This window comes from Pristiophorus japonicus, chromosome 16, assembly GCF_044704955.1.
Source record: "Pristiophorus japonicus isolate sPriJap1 chromosome 16, sPriJap1.hap1, whole genome shotgun sequence".
Lineage (NCBI taxonomy): Eukaryota > Metazoa > Chordata > Chondrichthyes > Pristiophoridae > Pristiophorus > Pristiophorus japonicus.
Genome location: NC_091992.1, coordinates 55,816,647 through 55,828,927, shown reverse-complemented (window position 1 = coordinate 55,828,927; position 12,281 = coordinate 55,816,647). Strand labels below are relative to the sequence as shown.

General features: G+C 44.4%; 1 protein-coding gene across 1 annotated transcript in view; it reads left to right on the top strand.

The window, feature by feature from the left end:
• Nucleotides 1-12,281, top strand: part of ap2b1 (adaptor related protein complex 2 subunit beta 1) — a 249,959-nt gene that overhangs the window by 111,720 nt on the left and 125,958 nt on the right. The window lies entirely within an intron of this gene.

Genomic DNA, 12,281 nt, shown 5'->3' with positions numbered 1-12,281 from the left:
ACCAATCTCTGACTCGATATGTCACTAAAACCAATGGAACAGTCGTTTATGTTAGAGCTTCCAAGCTCCTGTTCCACTTTGGCACACTTGTGCGTATAGTGTGCACTTTCTGACATAATGAGCAGTATTCTTTGTTTTGCTTCCATGTACAACTCCATGTGAACTGCTGTCCACTGACATTGATTAGCAACAGTAGGAATGATCTTCCCACACAGTTTCAGGACAAAGATTCAACAGCTGTTGGTCAGCCTTTTGTTTAAATCTTGTATAAGGGAATAGTGTCTCATTTAAAAGTTTATGGCCTGGCGTTTCCGCGAGGTTGCGCTGATTTTTTTCAGTGCAATTCGACTGAAATCAGCCAAACCAGCGCAAAAGATCAAGGAATTTCAAGCACAAATTACATCCAGATCAAATCACGTTTCCGTGATCTTTTACGTTAGTTTAAAAAAAAAATTGTGCTAGAAGTTGGCCCCATGCACAAAACTGATCATGCCTCCAATCGAAACAATCACCATTGGGAGTTTGCGCTAACTGTACTCGAATGTGGGCCTTCGAGGAGGCTCATAAATTATGCTTTTTAAGGCACATGGATACTAATGGACACATTTTAAAAGCTTTTTAAAAATAGATTTAATTTACTAAAAACTGACTACTGTACACCAGTAACTTGCAAATGGTTCTGTATAATTTTTTTTAGTCATGTTTAGTTATTTAAAGTCGGGTTAGTCACTGGACTAGACGCTGAGTAAAAATGCTTTTTTTTAATAAACCCATTTTCAGCTGCGTTAATAAAACTGCACCAAGTTACCAATCTTAAATAAAGAAAGGAACATTTTTAATACAGGTTGAACCTCCCTTATCCGGCACCCTCGGTACCTGGCCTGTGCCGAATGAGGGATTTTACCGAATGAGAGGTGGTCATTGGCCTCGGGGGGAGGGGCCTGAGGTCAGGAGGTGGAGGGAGGTCAGGGGAGGGGGTAGGTGGTCCGAGGTCAGGGGAGGGGGGAGGTGGCCCGAGGTCAGTGGGGGGAGGTGGTCAGCGGGTCCGGAAGAGTTGGCTCGGCTTGGCCCGGCCCGACCCGAGTGGGTCCAGAAGAGTCGGCCCAGTGTGGCCCGACCCCCCGGAGGGAGCACTGTGAGGAGGAGCGGCCAGCCCGAGGACTGTGGCTGCAGGAGTTCCAGCAGGGCAAGGAGGAGGAGTTAGCCGATAACTCTGACATCAAGGAGAAAGATTATATTGGTGAGTATCCTGTACGAATTTTTTTTTTAATGTATTTTCTGAGCGGGGAAGGAAGAATTTTAACTGGCTGCGTTCTGCGCATGTGCCAGCTGGTGGCAAGGGGTGGTGCCGGATAAAGGAGTCCCGGATAAAAGAGGTTCAACCTGTACAATTTTTTTTTAAGTGACGTTCTAAAACGCTGACCATTTGCACTGGTTCATGGAAGAATTTGAGTTCAGCGATATGCAAATAAGTTTGAGAGGAAACTTGAGGGGAAAAAACACGTCTGAAAACTAGCGCAATTTGGTGCGCAATTGTCGCCCGAATCACAGATTGCTCCCGAAGGAGCACTTGTTTACTTGTCTGTGTTTGATTGTAGCTTGAAGCCCCCCTGTGCTCACTGAACTGTCCTAAATATCAGGGGAGCTGGAATACAAATGTGGGCAAGTGTTGCTTCAGTTGAGCAGAGCCTTGTTTAGACCCCTTCTGGAGCACTGCGTTCAGTTTGGGAACCAAATCCCAGGAAGGAAATAGCGACCTCGGAGAGGTGCAGCGCAGATTCACCAGAATGATACCGGGGCTTAAAGGGTTAAATTATGAGGGCCGGTTGCAAACTTCCTTTGAAATTAGAATGCTGAGGAGTGATCTAATCGAGGTGCTTAAAATAAAGGAATTCAATAAGGTAGATAAAAAAAGAAGCTATTTCCTCTAGTGGGAGTATCCACAACAAGGGGTACAATCACAATTAGAACTAGACCATGTCGCCCGCGTGACATCTGGAAGCACTTTTTCACGCACCGGGTAGTAGAAATCTTGAAAACGCTCCACCAAAAGGCTAATGGATGGGACAGGGGTCAATTGAAACTTCCAAGGCCAAGATCGACAAGATTTTTGGTTGGTAAGGGTCGGGTGTTGTGTTCCTGATGTGCACGGTGACCTTTGATGTGGCTGATTGTCGGGGTTTGAACTTGAGCTGACCACAGGAAATTATATTTCATGCTAATAGTAGTGATGTATTGCTCATTGAAAGTCACAATAATTTTAGATGCTGGAGTATGTACTCGATTTATACTCCTCGAGTGGGATAGAACTTGCCAACGTGGAAAGCTGAAAGAGACCTAGGGGTATTGGTTGACTTACCATTCACCGTGTCTGCACGTGGGCAGTGACAATAAACACATGTTTTGGCAATTTAGTTGAATTCAAGTCCCCAGAAGTTGTTCCGAAATTGTTTAGCACTTCAGTCAGCTACACAGCTTATGTGATCTCTGGCATATTAAGGCTCCAGAGATCATGTGGAGGAAAGTTAATCCCAGGTATTAAGCAGCTGAGCAATGAGTCGAGCTACTGGCTTAATGAAATAAATCCATATCCGTTGTTATTCCATGGGGTTCTGGGATTTTTACTCGCATTCCAGGGATTGGTTTCCAGAACTCGCTTTATTTATCATTAGGCACATTGGTGTATGGTGAACAACATTCTATTTTTGTTACATGGAGTTGCAGGATTTACTATAACTCTTCCCAGAGCTTTTGGAGATTGTAGTCCATGGTTCTATCCATTCCTTGGCTACGAGAAATCAATTGATAAAGTGGGAATTTTCAGCCTTGACAAGAGTTAACATAAGAACATAAATAGGAGCAGGAGTAGGCCATTTGGCCCCTCAAGCATGTTCTCCCATTCAATAAGATTGTGATTGATCTGATTGTGGCCTCAACTCCATTTCCCTGCCCGCTCCCCTGGGGTAGAGAATCCCAAAGATTCACGACCCTCTGAAAGAAGAAATTCCTCCTCATTTCCGTTTTAAATGGGCGACCCCTTATTCTGAATTGGGCCTCATGCCTCAGAGCAACCTTATGGAGGCACCTTGATCAGATGCACGAAGGGAGAGGGACAAGATGAAACAGATTCTGGGCTGTGAAGAGCAAGCCTAGAACAAATTTGCAAAGTATTTCTTTTAACAGAGTGATAGCAGCTAGAATGACCATATGTTTGAGGCCAGGCCACTGGACTAATTGAAGATGATGGGATTCTGGGAGGATGAGTTCAAACAGGTCGTCTTTATCCAAACCTATCTATGACTCGCGGAGGAAGAAAGTCAGTTCGAATAGTCCAGCAGTATGTGTGCATCATAATAAGACGGATGGAAATTATGTCCTGTATAATTCAACAGTTCAATGGGTCAGAACTGCGATATTTGATGGATTAAAAACAATTAGAAAATGTACGTGACAATAAGGAGTTAGTGCATGGCTCAAGTCCTATAAACCTGTTTATTTTGGCACAGCTGTCTCTATTACCCGTGGTTGCTTGGATTATTTGAGTATTGTAGCTTTAATGTTTCACTTCCTACTTTTTACTGATTTGGTAAAACAATGCATTGTCTTTTTCTTTGTCTTATGGCTCTAACATTGCTTTTTTTTCTCCTTTCCTCTGTTCCTTCCTTGCTCATAACTAACATATTCCTTCTATGAATTGAGATGGGAGATGCAGAACGGGTAATGCACTTCAGACTGTTACATCAGTGCTTTTCCACCTTTGTCATCATTCATTACTTCAGCAAAGCTGTATGAGTCAGTCTCTTTAGCCACATTTGAGTCCTTTCAGATTTGTTTCTCTAATTTGCCTTTTTCCATTTTCTCATTGACTCATGCTGCAGTATGATTTTGCTGGCCCCCTCATCCAAGTGTGTGAGCCTTACTGTGCGTTATCAGGGCGCTGTTTGGTGGAGCCTCAGCCCAGGCCAATCTTAGGAACACAGGAACAAGAATGGGCCATTTAGCCCCTCCAGCCTATTCCGCCATTCAATTAGATCACGGCTGATCTGAATCTTAACTCCATTTACCCACCTTGGTTCCATAACCCTTAATACCCTTTGTAAAAGTCGGATAGCAAGATGAAGGATAGAATACTAGAAGTTGCGTACAAGCCTTTATTTACAGATACATTCATTACGTACTGTGCCGCCCAATATAAGCATCCTCTCCTTTCCTGAGCCTGCTCCCATATATATGAACACGAGTCCCCAATTAATACCCACAGCCTGAATACAATTAATATCCTTGCCTAACAACAATCTATCCATCACAGTTTCAACATTTTCAATTGATCCCAATTGAGGTCAATTGAGGGGGGAGGGGGGGGAGTTACAGATTCCCACTGTCCTTTTATGTGTAGTGGTACCTCCTAACATCACCCCTGAACAGCCCACCGGAGGAAATAGTTTCTCCCTGTCAACCCCTTTAATCATCTTAACTCATCCATTACATCACCCCTTAATCTTCTACACTCGATGGGAATACAAGCCTCGTCTATGAAACCTGTCCTAATTTAACCCTTTACATAGAAACATAGAAAATAGATGCAGGAGTAGGCGACTCGGCCCTTCGAGCTTGCACTGCCAATCAATGAGTTCATGGCTGAACATGCAACTTCAGTACCCCATTACTGCTTTCTCGTCATACCCCTTGATCCCCCTAGTAGTAAGGACTCCATCTAACTCCTTTTGAATATATTTAGTGAATTGGCCTCAACAACTTTCTGTGGTAGAGAATTCCACAGGTTTACCACTCTGGGTGAAGAAGTTTCTCCTCATCTCGGTCCTAAATGGCTTACCCCTTATCCTTAGACTGTGACCTCTGGTTCTGGACTTCCCCAGCATTGGGAACAATGTTCCTGCATCTAACCTGTCTAAACCCATCAGAATTTTAAACGTTTCTATGAGATCCCCTCTCATTCTTCTGAACTCCAGTGAATACAAGCCCAGTTGATCCAGTCTTTCTTGATGTCAGTCCTGCCATCCCGGGAATCAGTCTGGTGAACCTTCACTGCACTCCCTCAATAGCAAGAATGTCTTTCCTCAAGTTAGGAGACCAAAACTGTACACAATACTCCAGGTGTGGCCTCACCAAGGCCCTGTACAACTGTAGCAACACCTCCCTGCCCCTGTATTCAAATCCCCTCGCTATGAAGGCCAACATGCCATTTGCCTTCTTAACCGCCTGCTGTACCTGCATGCCAACCTTCAATGACTGATGTACCATGACACCCAGGTCTTGTTGCACCTCCCCTTTTCCTAATCTGTCATCATTCAGATAATAGTCTGTCTCTGTTTTTACAACCAAAGTGGACAGCCTCACATTTATCCACATTTTACTTCATCTGCCATGCATTTGCCCACTCACCTAACCTATCCAAGTCACTCTGCAGCCTCATAGCTCCCCTCATGTGCCCATTCAACGTTCACAATCACAGATCACTAATAATGATCAAGATTGAGAATACGGGTTTGTTTTTCCGTCCCAAGCCCAAAAGACATTGAAACCAGTTGCAGCACCACCACCACTGCTGCAGATTTGGGTGAGATTAGCCAACTCGGCACAGTCTGCATATTGAACCAAATGGAATATTTCATTGACCAAACAAAGAATGGTTTTAGACTCTATTCATAGACACCGATGACACACAACGCTGCATGGTCCATATGGTCTTAATTCAACATTCACTATTCGATGCTGTGTGGATATTTTGAGTGTTATCGGGAATATTTCGCCCTTGAGAGATTAAAGGGAAGCATTGTGCCCTGGAATTTACTTATCTGACCACTTGTTCGTGGGGTAATCTAGCCATGGCCCAGCAAAGTAATAATTCTTACCATTTAGTGTTCCACATTCTAGATTGTTCGAATCAATTAACATAAGTATTTGCATAATACTCCTTGTATGTAAATTTCTCTCAATAGTCAGGGAAAAGTTCCCTGCAGCTGTCGATCAGTCTTCGAGCACTGTAATTCCAGAGAAATTAAAGAGAGACGAGAAGTTACTGGCAGTGGGCTCTTGAGAAGTCTCTCTCTCCTTTTGCACTTAAATACTTGTTTGCAGCACAATTTAAGGAGTTCTAACTGTAGCTGATACAATAGGTTAAATCAACCTTTCACCTCTGGCACCTGGCTTTGCATGCAGCCATAGCTGATAAATTTGTGCATGTATTGCTTTCCTCTCCGATCACTTCCCCTTTCCCCCTCCTTTCCTTTTCTCTATTTCTGTTTCTTTCCTCTCCCTCCCTCTCTCTTGCTCTCTTTCTTTCATTCGCCCTCCCCTATGGATGAGAGATACTGCACAGGTGCTATAGGGGATGCTATTATTTTAAAGGGAAGGCTAATCTACATTTGATTGTTGATTATATTGAACTTTGTGTTGCATTCAAGTGCTTAAAACCAGAAATAATGTTTAGCTACAGGTCAGCTGATGCAACCCTGCTCTTCACTGTGCCAGTGGGATTGAGAAATTAGAGCTGCTGTTATATCGGCACATTTCCATGTTCCCCACCGCTGTTTTATCATTTTCTACTAGCTCTTACTATGTTTCCTAGCTCTGTCATGTAAGCCACATGGTGATGTGGAAAATTGTTGCCTGTTGTAATTTAATTTTAGTGCAAAAGTGTAGTTGCAGAGAGATGGAGCAAGTGGTTGTCCACTGAAAGGTAGCACGCCAAAGAGAGCCTGACTGAATTCAGGGGGAGAGCTGTTGGAAGAATGGGCTGCCTCACATCCACTGAAAGCATGGCGTGCAAACTGATCAATTAACGGAAAACAATTATTTTAATCCATGTGACTGAAATTTACTGAAACGTTTTTAACTTAGTTCTAATCTGAGACATGCTTGCCTGGCTGTAGTTTAAACAGATATAGCGCAGCATATTTATCAATGTAGGATCTCTGTCATCTGGACATCAGTATGAAGCTCTCCTGAACACTAATATAGTAAGTGCTGTGTACTGCGCGCTCGCACTTGACCTCCGACTTTGCATGCAACATCAAAAAGGGGCATTACTCTTCAAAGCTGTGAGGGTTGTTCCTTCATAAACACCAGTAAAAGGCAGTTTGCGCTATAAATATAATCACCAAATGCAGCGTAAGTCGAAGCTAGTCATTTTTTTGACGAATTTGAGGGGCACATCTCCCATACTACTGCCGTGAATACTGTATAATGTCCATATCACTGATATCGTCCTTATAAATCAATGCCCTGTGTATATTTTAATTATACAAGACATGTGCATCCGTGTCCATATTGAATTGAAGCATCTTGAAAACCGATTTAGGCAATTGCTGGGTATTCTGGCTGCAGAGTGATGCATAGTTAGAAAAGTAAAGTACAAGAAAAGACCACTTAGCCTGTCGAAGCTCAGCCCTGTAATATCCTGGCTCCCCCATTATAGCATCCAGTTACATTCTGAAGAACAAGACTATGCTGCTCCACTAGACGACACTATAAGACTCAGCTGCTGGGACTGTGATCTGCTATTTAGTTGCTTAAGTTTTAAGGTAACTTTGTCTTGCTTACAGCCCACCCTCCCGCTGCTGTTACCTGCTGAGCTTATGACGGTACTACTCGTTTTGGTACTGTGTGGGCCCTGGCCAGAAATTCACTCTCCTTGGCCGAAGTTCATTTCTCCGCCTAGATCGTATAGTGACCTCTAACTTCGCCACTGTCCTTCTGCCTCATGATTGATTCTGCACACCTCCTGGCTCTTCATTGCTGCATAAATACCTCCAGCAGTGCACCCCCGATATTCTACCCTTCAAATAGCTTCTGGACTCGCTTGCCCTCTGCACCTGTCTCCGATCTCGGGACATCAGTTTGTCAATGGTACAAGCTGACGCCACCCTATCTACGTCAGTGTTATCCCACCATGGGACCTCTGACTTTAACTTTGGACTCCCTCCTATTGTTGTCTCTCTATTCCCTATTTATTACCAGGACAAAGCTATCCTAATTTTGCTGTGTAACCATACCAATGTAACTTGAGTTTCCATGTGTCCATTTGCGTGCAGGTTTTGACTGCCGCCCCTGATCCGCGCCCATCACTTCTACTTCCATCGTTTTCTTCTTTTCTCTTTTGTCCCTTCCAGGCCCCCCTCTCCTGTCTTCATGCATCCTTTCATTTCTCCTCTCTGGTACTCTGCCCCCCAACTCCCAACTCTAACCCGTTACCACTCCTCGACCTTCCTACTCACCTGCCGGGGTCTCAGGTTAGACTCCCTCTTGGATAAGCCTACAGCTTCCCTCCGTGCCTTGCTTGGCATCTTCCAAAGGACCCAATGCTCCCTCATTAATCGCAGCAACCCCAACTGCCCCATCCTACTCTCTCATAGACACATAGAAAATAGGTGCAGGAGTAGGCCATTAAGCCCTTCGAGCCTGCGCCACCATTCAATAAGATCATGGCTGATCATTCAACCTCAGTACCCCTTTCCTGCCTTCTCTCCATACCCTTGATCCCTTTAGCCGTAAGGGCCATATCTAACTCCCTCTTGAATATATCCAACGAACTGGCATCAACAACTCTCTGCGGTAGGGAATTCCACAGGTTAACAACTCTGAGTGAAGAAATTTCTCCTCATCTCAGTCCTAAATGGCTTACCCCTTAGACTGTGTCCCCTGGTTCTGGACTTCCCCAACATCGGGAACATTCTTCCTGCATCTAACCTGTACAGTCCTGTCAGAATTTTATATGTTCCTATGAGATCCCCTCATCCTTCTAAACTCCAGTCTCTCCTCATATGTCAGTCCTGCCATCCTGGGAATCAGTCTGGTGAACCTTCGCTGCACTTCCTCAATGGCAAGAACATCCTTCCTCAGATTGGGAGACCAAAACTGAACACAATATTCCAGGTGAGGCCTCACCAAGGCCCTGTACAACTGCAGTAAGACCTCCCTGCTCCTATACTCAAATTCCCTAGCTATGAAGGCCAACATGCTATTTGCCGCCTTCACCGCTTGCTGTACCTGCATGACAACTTTCAATGACTGATGTACCATGACACCCAGGTCTCGTTGCACCTCCCCTTTTCCTAATCTGGCACCATTCAGATAATATTCTGCCTTTGTGTTTTTGCCACCAAAGTGGATAACCTCACAATTATCCACATTATACTGCATCTGCCATGTATTTGCCCACTCACCTAACCTTTCCAAGTCACCCTGCAGCCTCTTAGCATCCTCCTCACAGCTCACACCACCACCCAGCTTAGTGTCATCTGCAAACTTGGAGATACTACACTCACTTCCTTCATCTAAATCATGGATGTATATTGTAAATAGCTGGGGTTCCAGCACTGAGCCCTGCGGCACCCCACTAGTCACTGCCTGCCATTCTGAAAAGGACCTGTTTATCCCAACTCTCTGCTTCCTGTCTGCCAACCAGTTCTCTCTCCACGTCAGTACATTGCCCCCAATACCATGTGCTTTAATTGTGCACACCAATCTTGTGTGGGATCTTGTCAAAAGCCTAAATACACCACATCCACTGGTTCTCCTTTGTCCACTCTACTAGTTACATCCTCAAAAAAATTCTAGAAGATTTGTCAAGCATGATTTCCCTTTCATCGACCTTCCCACCCAGCATGACCGCTGGGGGTTAATCTTGCCAACCTCCTTCCCGTCCCATTCACCCTTCCCAACGCTGACCCTGTGAACTCTGTTAACAGATCAGCTATCACTGCCCCTCTCTGCATTTCCCTCTAGAATATTCTTTCACTTGTGAACAAGGCTCTTGCCATCTGTGAGCTTATTGTGGATGATTGCAATGAAATCTTGGCCTTGACGGAAACTTGGTTGATGACATCTTCCCCTTAATAAAGCCTCCCCTCCTGGCTATACCTTCCACCGCTCCGCCCAGACCACTGTGGTGGCGGAGTGGCCCTTGCCACCAAGTCACGCCCTGCTCTGTCTCCCTACTTGTCTGACACTTTCTTTTTTGAACATCTTACCTTATTTCATCCCTCTCGCCTCGCTTTTCTTCTCCACTACATACCATCATCTTAAACTCTCTCCCCTGCACCCCCCCACCCCCCGCCTCCAACAACAAGTGCGAGGAGATTGTTGACTTCTTTGTCACTAAGATTGCCCATATCATAACTCGTACTAAGTCCCGTTCACTCATCACTGGCTGAGCTACATTGGCTACCGGTCCAACAATGCTCGATTTAAAAAAACATCTCATCCTTGTTTTCAACTCCATCCATGGCCTCACTCCTTTCTATCTCTGTAACCTGTTCCAGCCCTACAGTCCTCTGAGATCTCTATGCTCCTCCAATTCTGTCTACTTGTGCATGCTTGATTTTCATTGTTCCACCATTGGGTGCCTAGGCCCGTGGCTCTGGAAATTTCTCCCTAAATCTCTCCGCCTCTCTACATCTCGCTCCTCCTTTAACTCGCTTCTTAAACTACCTCTTTGACCAGTGTTTTGGTCACCTGTCCTAATATCTCCTTATGTAACTCTGTCTTTTGTTTGATAATGCTCCTTGAAGTACCTTGGATTGTTTTGCTACTTTAATGGTGCTATATAAATGCAAGTTGTTGTGTTGTTGAATGCCCCTAATGCTTTTATTGCTACACTCCCAGCTACTAGATTCTGCAGTTTTCTGTTATCAACTTGGTTATAGAGGTTTATGTGGCTTATAATGCCAACTGCACATGAGTCGAGTATCACGAAACTGCTGCTGTTTTAGTTTAATAGTGCCTGACTTGGGCAGCAGTGATGTGTGGGACAAGTTCACTTGTGAAATGAGCCCCATATCTGGTTTTTACCCAAGTTACTGTGTAAATCTGATGCCATTACCCTGTCAGAACAGGGGTTAATTGTGATGTGATCAATTTTGTCTTCCTGTTTGCTTCTGATGGATGGCTTTTTAATATTCATCCTATGAAGTGATTGAAACCAAGTGAACTTAACCAGTTTTAATCACCTTTGATCAGATGTGACCTTGTGTCATTTATGTACATCACTGCTCTCTGCCTAATGGCTTCCATCTCTTCCAGAGTTCTGGAACATCCGTCAAAGAAATTCATTTTTCGGCATTTTAGACATGGCAGAGTAATGTAGATTAGACGTAGCCGGTCATTAGTGAGTGACACTGAGCTCAAAATTATTTTTCAACAAGGTCTATTTTTCTCTGTAATGTGCTAACAAAATCAGGGTAATGCATATCATATTTGAGATTTTATTCGGCTGTTGCTTACATAGAAAAAAAGCAATTTCCTGTTTTTAATCCCCTCATTAAGAAGAATTGTGAGCTCATTGTATCTGAGTATGTCACTGCAAACATCCCTGTTGAGATGCATTTACATTTACACCATAACCTGGGTGGTTTCACCTTGCTTCAGCCAACATCATAGTTGCCATATGTATGCAACATGAGGGGCTGACCAGACTGTAAAGCAAAGTGGAGTGAGACACCATAGATGCATTTAAGGGGAAGCTAGATAAACACAAAGCAGAAAGGTATAGAAGGATATGCTGATGGAGTTAGATGAGGAAGGGCTGGAGGAGGCCCTGATTTGTCTCACTGCCTTAAAAGAGAAGCGAGAGGCGGAGAGGTTTTAGGAGGGAGTTCCAGAGCTTCAGGCTTAGGCAGTTGAATGCACGGCGCAGTAGGTGGGACGAAGGAAATTGTGGCTGCACGAGAGACCAGAATTGGTGGAATGCGGAGTTTTCGGAGAGATGTAGGACTGGAAGAGGTTAGAGGTAGGCAGGGGCGAGGCCATGGAGGGATTTCTAAACAAGGATGAGACCGAGAGCCAGTGGGTTAAAGGGACTTTACACAAATTGGGATAAGAGCAGTCGAGTTTTGGACGAGCTAACACTTGGTGGGTGGTAAATGGGAAGGCAGTCAGGAGAGCATTGGAATAATGCAGGCTGGAGATGACGAGCAGAATGAGAAATCTGTCCTGTAAAGCTCAGCATCTCGACATGCTGTGTCCATTGAGCATTCATGGGAGCTACTCAGAACTCTTCTAATGCAGTTCTAAAATGACTGATCATGGTTGACCTAAGATTTGGGTGCATTTGTGCCTGACCAAACAATGCAACCTGTTCCTGTTGTGCTGAGCACCCTGGGGATTGTAAATGTTCGGGGATTCCACATGAATATTCAATTTCATCGGCTCACTTTCTTGGAGATTGAATTTGGGATTATTTTCATATCTGAAGTATGTCACATTCTGAAATCTTGGTATAGTCGTGCTGTTTGCAATTTTCAATGGCTTGATGAGAGACT